General features: G+C 47.2%; 1 long non-coding RNA gene across 1 annotated transcript; it reads left to right on the top strand.

Annotated features, from left to right (window-relative positions):
• Positions 1-1,514: 1,514 nt before the first annotated feature.
• Positions 1,515-10,551, top strand: LOC147104522 (uncharacterized). The gene is made up of 2 exons (XR_015072356.1): positions 1,515-2,185; positions 8,445-10,551. It is a non-coding gene; the product is annotated as an uncharacterized LOC147104522 (long non-coding RNA).
• Positions 10,552-11,405: the final 854 nt, after the last annotated feature.

The raw sequence follows: 11,405 nt of genomic DNA, 5'->3' as shown, positions 1-11,405 counted from the left end.
CAGAAGTGCCAGGCAATGACTATCTCCAACAAGCAAGAGTCTAACCACCCTCCCATGACATTCATCGGCATTACCATCGCCGAATCCCACACCATCAACATCCTGGGGGTCACCATTGACCAGAAACTTAACTGGACCAGCCACATTAATACTGTGGCAACAAGAGCAGGTCAGAGGCTGGGTATTCTGCGGCGAGTCTCTTACCTCCTGACTCCCCAAAGCCTTTCCACCATCTACAAGGCACAAGTAAGGAGTGTGATGGAATACTCTCCACCTGCCTGGATGAGTGCAGCTCCACCAACACTCAAGAAGCTCGACAGCATCCAGGACAAAGCAGCCCGCTTGATTGGCACCCCATCCACCACCTTAAACATTCACTCCCTCCACCACCGGCATACCGTGGCTGCAGTGTGTACCCTCTACAAGATGCACTGCAGCAACTCGCCAAGGCTTCTTCGGCAGCACCTCCCAAACCTGCGACCTCTTCCACCTAGGACAAGGGCAGCAGGCGCATGGGAACACCACCACCTCCAAGTTCCCCTCCAAGTCACACAGCATCCTGACTTAGAAGTATATCGCTGATCCTTCATCGTCGCTGGGTCAAAATCCTGTAACTCCCTTCCTAACAGCACTGTGGGAGTACCTTCACCACACGGACTGCAGCGGTTCAAGAAGGCGGCTCACCACCACCTTCTCAAGGGCAACTAGGGATGGGCAATAAATGCTGGCCTTGTCAGAGACGCCCAGATCCCATGAACGAATAAAAAACCTAAACACTGAAATACACCACTGCCACCATCCAAGGCACAAGTGCCATTTGACATTTCGATTTGGCACCTTGTTCGTGGTGGCCTATGGGCAGAGGGGCAATACTGAAGCCAGTGCATAGTGACAGTGAGGGGAGGTACTGGGAGCCAGTTCAAAATGTCTTGGCCCTGAAATTCCACTGAAGTTACTGTGGGAGACTTGGAAAACCCCCCAACGAATTTCCAGGCCCTTGTTGAAGTCTGCATTTTTAATATTTGGTCAAACAGGCCTCTTTCTTCCATTTTAAAATCTAACCGGGTTTACCCAAGGCATATTACACTAGTTTAAAAGCATGATTCTTCAAGAATCGGCGTGCATTGACTAACAGATACGTAATTCAAACTTAAACCTGCAACTAATAATGCTTATTTCATTTTGTCCATGTTAGTTATTGGGAACCTGAAATGGAGATTTCACAGGATTCTTACACCCTTTTCTCCTCCAATCCATTGAGCTGAAGATGGCTCCTTGGCCCATTCGATCTCATTCTTCGAGAATGCCAATCCCACCCTCTTCCCATAACGGTATCCGGCTCCTCCATAAGCTGCTCCTATATTGCTGCCATTTTAGTTTGAATTCCAATGCGACCACGAGCCGACTCTTGCCATTTACATGGCTAAAATCCGGCTCCCTAATCTCGGCGACAGAATGGCAGACCTGGTTCTTTGTGCGGCTACAAATCTGCCACCGGAATACAAGAGCCGGATTTGGCAGTGGAAACAGCAGAGAGCCAGCTCAGGGCACTGGTTTCCCAGAATCCGAACCGAAATACCACCAGATTAAAAAAGGCTTTAAATGTGTCCAGCGCCCTCGTCCCAACAACCCTCGCTGGCAGCTGTTCCAGCTGTTTGTCACCATCTGCGTTAAGATTATGCCCTTCTGGCATCTGTCTTAAACTGGCCCTTCACACACGCTAACAGCTCGTTAAAGGTAAAGTTGCCAACTCTGCTTGGATGTATTCCAGGAGGTTTCATCAGATGACCTCACGCCTCAATCCACCACGCCCCCACACTCCCGCCATTAACCTCTGGACACGTCCATCCTCGAGGCGCAATGGCTTCCCATCAATTGGACAGCAAACAGACTCTTCTCAACTCCAATTTTTTTCGATGATTTTCTCCAACAACACTGAGGCTCCAGGACAATGTGGGAGGGTTGGCAGTCCTAGTTAAAGGTGAAGGTCGATTGTTTCTGATGGTGAGCCTGGTTGAGGTGATTGGTAATTGAAATATTTCTTGGTCGTTTTCCAGGTGGAGTAACTATCATATTACCCTCGGAAATATTTCTCCAATCTGACCGGCCAGCTGGCTACGTTATCAATGGCTTCCTCAACTGGTTCGGCCTTTTCCTCGTTGGAATGGTTTTCTCTTTCATGGTTGTAAGTACCGTCAACATTTTAAAATAGACTGTCGCTGAAAGCTTCCCATCACTCCTTTACACCAGTTCCTTCATCAACCTTAGTCCTTCTCCACCAGCACACCTGTCCTCGCTCTCCTCCAATGTCTCTCTCACTGACCCTCCAATGTCACTCACTGACCCTCTAATGTCCCACTCACTGACCCTCCAATGTCTCTCTCACTGACCCTCCAGTGTCTCTCTCACTGACCCTCCAGTGTCTCTCTCACTGACCCTCCAATGTCTCTCTCACTGACCCTCCAATGTCCCACTCACTGACCCTCCAGTGTCTCTCTCACTGACCCTCCAATGTCTCTCTCACTGACCCTCCAATGTCCCACTCACTGACCCTCCAATGTCTCTCTCACTGACCCTCCAATGTCTCTCACTGACCCTCCAATGTCCCACTCACTGACCCTCCAATGTCTCTCTCACTGACCCTCCAATGTCCCACTCACTGACCCTCCAGTGTCTCTCTCACTGACCCTCCAGTGTCTCTCTCACTGACCCTCCAATGTCTCTCTCACTGACCCTCCAATGTCTCTCTCACTGACCCTCCAATGTCCCACTCACTGACCCTCCAATGTCTCTCACTGACCCTCCAATGTCTCTCTCACTGACCCTCCAATGTCTCTCTCACTGACCCTCCAATGTCCCACTCACTGACCCTCCAATGTCTCTCACTGACCCTCCAATGTCTCTCTCACTGACCCTCCAATGTCTCTCTCACTGACCCTCCAATGTCTCTCACTGACCCTCCAATGTCTCTCACTGACCCTCCAATGTCTCTCTCACTGACCCTCCAATGTCTCTCTCACTGACCCTCCAATGTCACTCACTGACCCTCCAATGTCCCACTCACTGACCCTCCAATGTCTCTCTCACTGACCCTCCAATGTCTCTCTCACTGACCCTCCAATGTCACTCACTGACCCTCCAATGTCTCTCACTGACCCTCCAATGTCTCTCTCACTGACCCGCCAATGTCCCACTCACTGACCCTCCAATGTCTCTCTCACTGACCCTCTCCCCATCTCTCACTGACCCTCCAATGTCCCACTCACTGACCCTCCAGTGTCTCTCTCACTGACCCTCCAGTGTCTCGCTCACTGACCCTCCAGTGTCTCTCTCACTGACCCTCCAATGTCTCTCTCACTGACCCTCCAGTGTCTCTCTCACTGACCTGCCAATGTCTCCCTCACTGACCCGCCAATGTCCCACTCACTGACCCTCCAATGTCTCTCTCACTGACCCGCCAATGTCTCTCTCACTGACCCACCAATGTCCCACTCACTGACCCGTCAATGTCTCTCTCACTGACCCTCCAATGTCTCTGTCACTGACCCCCCAACTTCTCACTCACGGACCCGCCAATGTCTCTCACTGACCCTCCCCCACTCACTCACTGACCCTCACTCACTCACTGACGCTCCCTCAGTCTCACTCACTGAGCCTCCCTCAGTCTCACTGACCCTCCCTCAGTCTCACTGACCCTCCCTCAGTCTCAATCACTGACCCTCCCTCAGTCTCACTCACTGACCCTCCCTCAGTCTCACTGACCCTCCCTCAGTCTCACTCACCCTCCCTCAGTCTCACTCACTGACCCTCCCTCAGTCTCACTCACTGACCCTCCCTCAGTCTCACTCACTGACCCTCCCTCAGTCTCACTCACTGACCCTCCCTCAGTCTCACTCACTGACCCTCCCTCAGTCTCACTCACTGACCCTCCCTCAGTCTCACTCACTGACCCTCCCTCAGTCTCACTCACTGACCCTCCCTCAGTCTCACTCACTCTCCCTCAGTCTCACTCACTCACCCTCCCTCAGTCTCACTCACCCTCCCTCAGTCTCACTCACTGACCCTCCCTCAGTCTCACTGACCCTCCCTCAGTCTCACTCACTGACCCTCCCTCAGTCTCACTCACTGACCCATTGATGTGCCAAATAACTGCCTGAATCCATAAGGTTACAACTTAAAACTAAAGGCTTTTATTAAGTAAGAATCTTGGCATCAAGTTAACACAGGGCAACCATCATTCATCACTGACCCAGCCCTTATGAGTAAAACCCAGCTCTTATAAATAAGACTCACACCAATCAGGAGGATCCATAAAGGTGGAGCTAGGGAGGAACATTAGTGGTTACACCTGTAAAACATTTACAGACATTAACAAGTACAACAACAGACAATCCAGAACACAGAGTTATTTTATCACATTCACCCCCTGCTATAGATTCAATCTGTCAGGAGGTCTGATAATCCTCTGGGAACGACGTAACTCTTGCCGAGGCTCCTCCCGGAGTACCAACTCCGGTTCATCCGAATTCCCAGAATCATCAGTGTTTTCCACACTGAGGGTTTGTGTCTCTGAAGGTCCAATACCATGATTAAAAACTCTACTTTCAAAGTCGAACTCTTTGAGCTCCAGCAGGTGCAAGATCTTTAATAGAGACCGTATCCTCTCACCCATCCGGATATTGAATGTACGCATACTGGGGGTTAGCATGAAGGAGTTGTACTTCCTCCACCAGTGGATCAGTCTTGTGGCCTCTCACATGTCTGCGCAACAGCACAGGGCCTGTGGTCGTCAACCATGTGGGTAACGATACTCTATTAGTAGCTTTTCTTGGAAAGCTAAACATCCTTTCATGAGGGTGGCATTCATCGCTGTACACAAGAGACCTTATGGAATGCAGCACGTCTGGCAGGACATCCTGCCAGCGAGAGGTCGGCAGGCCTCGCGACTTCAGAGACAATACGATAGCCTTCCACACGGTCGCATTTTCTTTCTCGACCTGCCCATTACCACGAGGGTTATAGCTGGTAGTTCTACTCTTTGCAATTCCTTTCGATAGCAAAACTGTTGCAATTCTTCGCTCATAAAGGAAGAACCCCTATCACTATGTATATAGTTAGGCATGCCAAACAAAGAAAACAGTTGGCAGAGGCATTTAATTACAACAGCACTAGTCACATCCGGACAGGGGATAACAAAAGGAAACCGAGAGTACTCGTCTATAATATTAAGAAAATAGACATTACGGTCACTCGATGGAAGCGGACCTTTAAAATCGAGACTCAAACGCTCAAATGGTCGAGTTGCTTTAATAAGATGAGCTGACTTGGACGGCTTATAGAAGCGGGGTTTGCATTCAGCATAAACACGACAGGTTCTGGTCATTGTCCGGACCTCCTCAATAGAGTAGGGTAGATTATGGGACTTAATGAAGTGGTTCATTCTGGTAACCCCAGGGTGGCAGAGTGCATCGTGGAGACTTTGAAGTTTATCTATACCTAGACTAGCACATACTCCTCATGACAAAGCATCCGATGGCTCATTAAATACTCCAGGCCTGTACTGAATATCATAGTCATATGTTGACAGTTCTATTCGCCATCTTAAAATCTTATCATTTTTGATCTTGCCTCTCTGCTTAGTACATTGAACATAAAGGCCACAGATCGCTGGTCAGTAATAAACGTAAAACGTCGGCCAGCGAGATAATGTCTCCAATACCTGACTGCTTCGATAATCGCCTGCGCCTCCTTTTCCACTGAAGAATGTCGAACTTCTGGTCCTTGCAATGTACGAGAGAAGAAAGCTACTGGTCTACCAGCTTGGTTAAGAGTTGCTGCCAATGTAAAATCAGATGCATCACTTTCCACTTGAAAAGGGATCTTCTCATCCACGGCACATACCACTGCCTTCTCAATGTCCCATTTGATATTACAGAAAGCCTCCTGAGCTTCCGCCGATAGCGGAGAAGACGTCGACTTAATAAGAGGTCGGACTTTATCTGAGTAGCTAGCCACCCACTGGGCATAGTACGAAAAGAATCCCAGACACCTTCTTAAAGCTTTTACAGTGTGAGGTAAAGGTAATTCCTTAAGTGGGCGTAATCTTTCAGGATCCGGCTCGATTACCCCATTCTCCACAACGCAACCAAGAATACACAAACATGTAGTATTGAAGGTACACTTGTTTTCATTGTAGGTCAGGTTTAACCTCTTTGCCGTCTCTAGGAACTTCGCGAGATTTTGATCATGCTCCCGTTGGTCGCGCCCACAGATAGTAACATTGTCCAGGTACGGGAATGTTGCTTCCAACGCGTATTCATCCACCATACGATCCATCTCCCGTTGGAAGACGGATACCCCATTCGTCACTCCAAAGGGCACCCTAAGAAATTGATACAGGCGCCCATTAGCTTCGAAGGCCGTATAAGGTCGGTCTTCTATTTTAATAGGGAGTTGATGGTAGGCAGACTTTAAATCAATGGTTGAGAACACGCGATACTGAGCTATCTGGTTCACCATCTCAGAAATACGAGGCAAAGAATAGGCGTCCAATTGGGTATACAAGTTTATAGTCTGGCTATAATCGACCACAAGTCTTTTCTTTTCATTAGTTTTAACCACCACCACCTGGGCATGCCACAGGCTATTACTATGTTCGATGATTCCCTCCCGTTGAAGCCGTTCCACTTCCTCTTTTATAAATGTTTTATCTTCTGAACTATACCGTCGACTTAGTCGCTATAGGTCTACAATTAGGAGCAAGGTTCACGAACAAAGAAGGCGGACTTACTTTTAAAGTAGAAAGGCCGCAGACTGTGAGTGGAGGCTGAGACCCACCATACTTAAGGGTAACGCTCTCATGCTGACACTGGAAGTCCAAACCTAAAATTAAGTTCACACACAACTGAGGTAATATAAGGAGTTTAAAGTCCTTATACTCCGTATCCTTAACGGTCAATGTGACTTTACAATATCCAGTTACCTCCGAAGTAAGGGACTTGGACGCCATCACAATTTCACTTCGAGTAGGATACACCTTCAATGAACAGGAGTTAACAAGGTTGGGATGTATAAAACTTTCAGTACTGCCACAGTCTATCAAACACCCAGTAGGACGACCATTAATCTTAATGTCCATCATAGATTTCGACAAGGAACACGGTATGGTCTGGTCAACTGTAGCCGAGGCTAGAGTAAAACAATAGGCGGCAGCAGAGAAGACATCAGGTGCAGGATTACCCTTACACACTTTACTAAAATGTCCCCGTTTCTTACATTTTAAACAACTAGCCTCTCTGGCTGGGCATCTTTGCCTGGAGTGTTTAGGTTGGCCACAAAAATAACACTTAGACCCATGGGGTACAGCCGCAACAGTAGGATTAAGTGGAGGCTCCATTGACGTTATGGATGCCTCCATACTCAGAACACACTAGGCTGAGAGAGATGCATGGGCTGATGCATACACTTCTAAATTCTTCTGGGCTACATCTAACGATCGAGCCGTAACAATGACCGTTTTTAAAACTAACGAGTCATTCTCAAGGAGTCTCTGTCTAATATAATTAGATCGAAGGCCAGATATGAAAGAATCACGGATGGCTCCTTCCTGATACAATATGGCAGAGACAGCCTTGTAGTTGCAATCCTTAGCCAAAGCCTTAAGATCCTGCAGAAAATCATCCAGGGATTCCTCGGGTAATTGCCTGCGAGTAGACAAAAGATACCTGGCGTATACTTCATTAACCGACTTAAGGTACTGGGCCTTAAGAGCTGCAAGGGCCTCTTCATACATAGTAATATCTTCAAATATAGAGTAAGTTTGATGACTTATCAAGTTGGTTAAAAGACCCAACTTGTTAACCGTCGGATCGATCGATGCGATGAAGTATTCAAAACATCGAAGCCAATGCGTAAATTTCTTCGATGCATCTGCCGAATGGGGATCGATATCCAGACGCTCTGGTTTCAAAAATCGATCCATCTTCCAAAGTTGTTACTTAATAAAATTGATGTGCCAAATAACTGCCTGAATCCATAAGGTTACAACTTAAAACTAAAGGCTTTTATTAAGTAAGAATCTTGGCATCAAGTTAACACAGGGCAACCATCATTCATCACCGACCCAGCCCTTATGAGTAAAACCCAGCTCTTATAAATAAGATTCACACCAATCAGGAGGATCCATAAAGGCGGAGCTAGGGAGGACCATTAGTGGTTACACCTGTAAAACATTTACAGACATTAACAAGTACAACAACAGACAATCCAGAACACAGAGTTATTTCATCACACCCGCCCTCAGTCTCACTCACTGACCCTCCCTCAGTCTCACTGACTGACCCTCCCTCAGTCTCACTGACCCTCCCTCAGCCTCACTCACTGACCCTCCTTTGCCCTGTTTTCTTTCTTTCTTTCATCACTGTCTGTGTCTGTTTCTGTTGCAGGAAGGCCTGGGCTACCTCTGCTTCATGATATTCTGCGGAATCTGTTTAGTGCTCACCATTCTGACGTATTTCATTGTCCTGGAAACGAGGGGTAAGACACCGCTCGAAATCAATGAGGAATTCAAGAACAGAAAGCTCTGGAGAAACGCACCGCTCCAGGTGTCTCCTAACGGGACAATCCCGCAAAACACAGTCGAGATCATCATGTCAACCGCATTCTAACTTGTGGAAAGAGTTCTACTGGAACAGTTGGGAGAAGTTTTGAACTGAGCTGTCATGTTATGCTTCGTACTGTATAATAAGCCCCCTGGCTCCCACTGTAGGGGGAGTCCCTGTTTCTTTTTAAATTGTATAACTGATCATTCCACTGCTGAATGACAGACAGTAGGCCGAGGCAGTCACCTGGAGGAAGTGTCCCTTTTGAGCTGCTACTGGAGAATCGCACTCTACCTGCTCATGTGCCAGCGTTTAGGATGTAGTTTAATTATATTTATCGTAGGTTTTTTTTTAAGACTGAGATTTTTTAAACTCAGTTAGTCGTGCGAGAGATCTGTGAGAGATTGGTGCCAGCATTCTGGGTAAGGCCCGTTACCATGCCAACACTGGTCTTTTACAGTAATTTTATCAAATGCAGCCTGATTGAATGTTGCTGGCGGATACCCTCCTCACTGTAGAACTGTCACGCACTGATGGATATCTCCCGCTACTGTGGTACTGTTACTGAAAAACTGCTTTGTGAGTTGCTTTTAATACAAATCAAATATGTACAGCACATGCTGTCTGCCCCATTGCTGTTGCTATTCTCAGTTTTCAAAAATATGTAGTATAACCAATTCTATTTGGTATCTCCAGCAGGACAGTGTTGGACTCCAAGAGTTCCTAAGTCCCTTGGCTCAGCCCTTCTTAATTGCTTCATCAATAACCTTCCCTCCATCATAAGATCAAGAGTGGGGCTGTTTGCTGACAATTGACAACTCTTCTGATAAGGAAGCAGACCATACCAGCCTACAACATCCAGGCTTGGGCTGACACATGGCTGCAGTGTGTACTATCCACAGGATGCACTGCAGCAACTTGCCAAGGCTGCTTCAACAACACCTCCCAAACCCGCGACCTCTACCACCTTGAAGGACAAGGGCAGCAGGTGCATGGGAACACCATCACCTCCAAGTTCCCCTGCAAGTCACACACCATCCTGACTTGGACATATATTAGCGTTCCTTCATCGTCGCTGGGTCAAATTCCTGGAACTCCCTCCCTAACAGCACTGTGGAGGTACCTTCACCACACGGACTGCAACCGTTCAAGAAGAAGGCCCACCACCATCTTCTCAGGGCAACTATGGATGGGCAATAAATGCAGGCCATGCCAGCGATGCCCACATTCCCAGAATGAATTTTTAAAAATTAACATTCACACTAATAAGTATCAGGTAACGACCATTCCAAACAAGGAAAAGCCCAATGGTACCACTATCACCGATTTCCCCACACCATCAACATCTTGGGCGTTACCAATGGCCAGAAACTTAGCTAGACCAGCCATATCACCACTGTGGTTACAAGAGCAGGGCAGAAGCTGTGTTCTCTGCAATGAATGGCTCACCACGTGATCCCTCAAAGCTTTTCCACCATCTACAAGGTTCAAGTCAGGAGTGCGATGGAATACTCATCATTCGTCCAGATGGGTGTAACTGTAACAAAAAACAAGAAGACTAACACCATCTAGAACAGAGTAGCCCATTTGATCAGTGTCTCTGCTACTGGACAAAATCTCCATCCCCTCCATCACTGGTCACTGTGGCTGCAGTATGTACTACTGGGTACGGTACTGGACTAGCAATCCAGAGGATATGAGTTCAAATCTTACCATGACCCATAACACGTGGTAATTTATAGGCTAGCACAAGAATAGATGAGCATGAAAACTGAAAGAATGTTGTAAAAGCCTAACCGCTTTACTATTGGCTGGTTTACATATGACTCCAGTCCAGCATCGTGGAGTTGATTTCTAATACCCGTAGTGCAATTAAGGATGGGCAATAAATACTGTCATACTAGTGTTTCTCACATCTCAAGGATCAATAAAACATTTTACTTTGATACCACCTCCCAGCCTGGTGATTTTTACCACGGAGGATTGTCGCACAACGCCAAGCACCTCCCATTACAAGAGATTGTCACTGACTGACCAACACTACCCACTATAGCGGAATTTCTCTTAGTAAAAACAATGGGGCAGTAATTCCTCCCCAAACGCGTGAGTACGGAAGGGGTACTCACGCGTCTGGCCGGAGGAAATGCCGGTTTTCAGCATGCACAGCGCATGCGCTGAAAACCGGCATTTCCTCTCCTCTAACCCAAGAGGTGAAGAGGCTAGCGCATGCGCTGTAGGGGGCAGTGCGTGCGTCTTGGATTTCCTCTGTTTTGGGGGATTTGCGCATGTGTAAAGGCCTCTGGTCTTTACGCTTGTAAAAAGCACACGTAAGTATTTATTTTTACAGGTAAGTGGTGTTTTAGTGCAATTTAGAATTTTTTTTCCACAGGTTTATTATTTTAAAGAATCTACAATAAGGTAAGTTTAGTTTTAGACCCTTTTTATTAAAAAAAAAATTATTGTTTAAATTATTTTTTTTAACTTATTTATACTTAATTTAATGATTGGGATATTTTTTAAAATTTTATTTAAAGTTTAAGTAGTGTTTTGGGGTGCAGTACTTTTCATGAGTTTGACAGTTCTTACTCTCAAACTTATGAATGAAGTTTCCCCTCCCCTGACTGGCTGAACAGTGCTCACCTGATCCCAGCCGGCACATCGCACTAACTACGCCGCTGGGTCAGGTTAGCACAGCGCGCCGACATCAGAACCGGGCCACTGACAGGAAATCCACTGTGGGCCAGGTTTCAGATGTCGGCGCGCCGGGTAAGTGCACATCGGGGGCTTGCACGCGCGGCAAGCCCC

Source organism: Somniosus microcephalus, chromosome 19 (assembly GCF_052327205.1).
Source record: "Somniosus microcephalus isolate GS21.2 chromosome 19, FLI_Smic_1.0, whole genome shotgun sequence".
Classification (NCBI taxonomy): Eukaryota; Metazoa; Chordata; class Chondrichthyes; order Squaliformes; family Somniosidae; genus Somniosus; species Somniosus microcephalus.
Note: the sequence above shows the minus strand (reverse complement) of the source record. Positions and strands in the feature narration are given on the sequence as shown.